We start from the raw sequence: 252 nt of genomic DNA, 5'->3' as shown, positions 1-252 counted from the left end.
GGGCCAGCCACGCCAGGGGCAGCTCCGGAGCAGGCTGGATGCCTTGGGGCCCTGGGGGGAGAGCAGCCATGTGTGGCCTCTGCTCCGTGTACACTCCCTCCCACTAAAAACAAACAGCTTCTGTCTCGGGGGAGGCCAGGCCGGGCTGCTTACCTCGTGGCCCCTTTTCCCTCTACCCTGCTAAGACTGTGCCTCATCCCTCTCCTTCCCACGTGCTGGCAGTTGGGAGACTCGCTGGGCGGCAGCGCCTGT

The 252-nt window shown here is 65.5% G+C and overlaps 1 protein-coding gene across 1 annotated transcript in view; it reads left to right on the top strand.

The window, feature by feature from the left end:
* Positions 1–252, top strand: part of ATP5F1D (ATP synthase F1 subunit delta) — a gene marked incomplete at its 5' end in the record, with an annotated part of 2378 nt that overhangs the window by 1747 nt on the left and 379 nt on the right. The gene's annotated exons all lie outside the window — the stretch shown is intronic.

This window comes from Antrostomus carolinensis, unplaced genomic scaffold (genome assembly GCF_000700745.2).
Source record: "Antrostomus carolinensis isolate BGI_N321 unplaced genomic scaffold, ASM70074v2 scaffold46219, whole genome shotgun sequence".
NCBI lineage: Eukaryota > Metazoa > Chordata > Aves > Caprimulgiformes > Caprimulgidae > Antrostomus > Antrostomus carolinensis.
The sequence above is the reverse complement of the archived record's forward strand: the minus strand, read 5'-3'. Positions and strand labels throughout refer to the sequence as shown.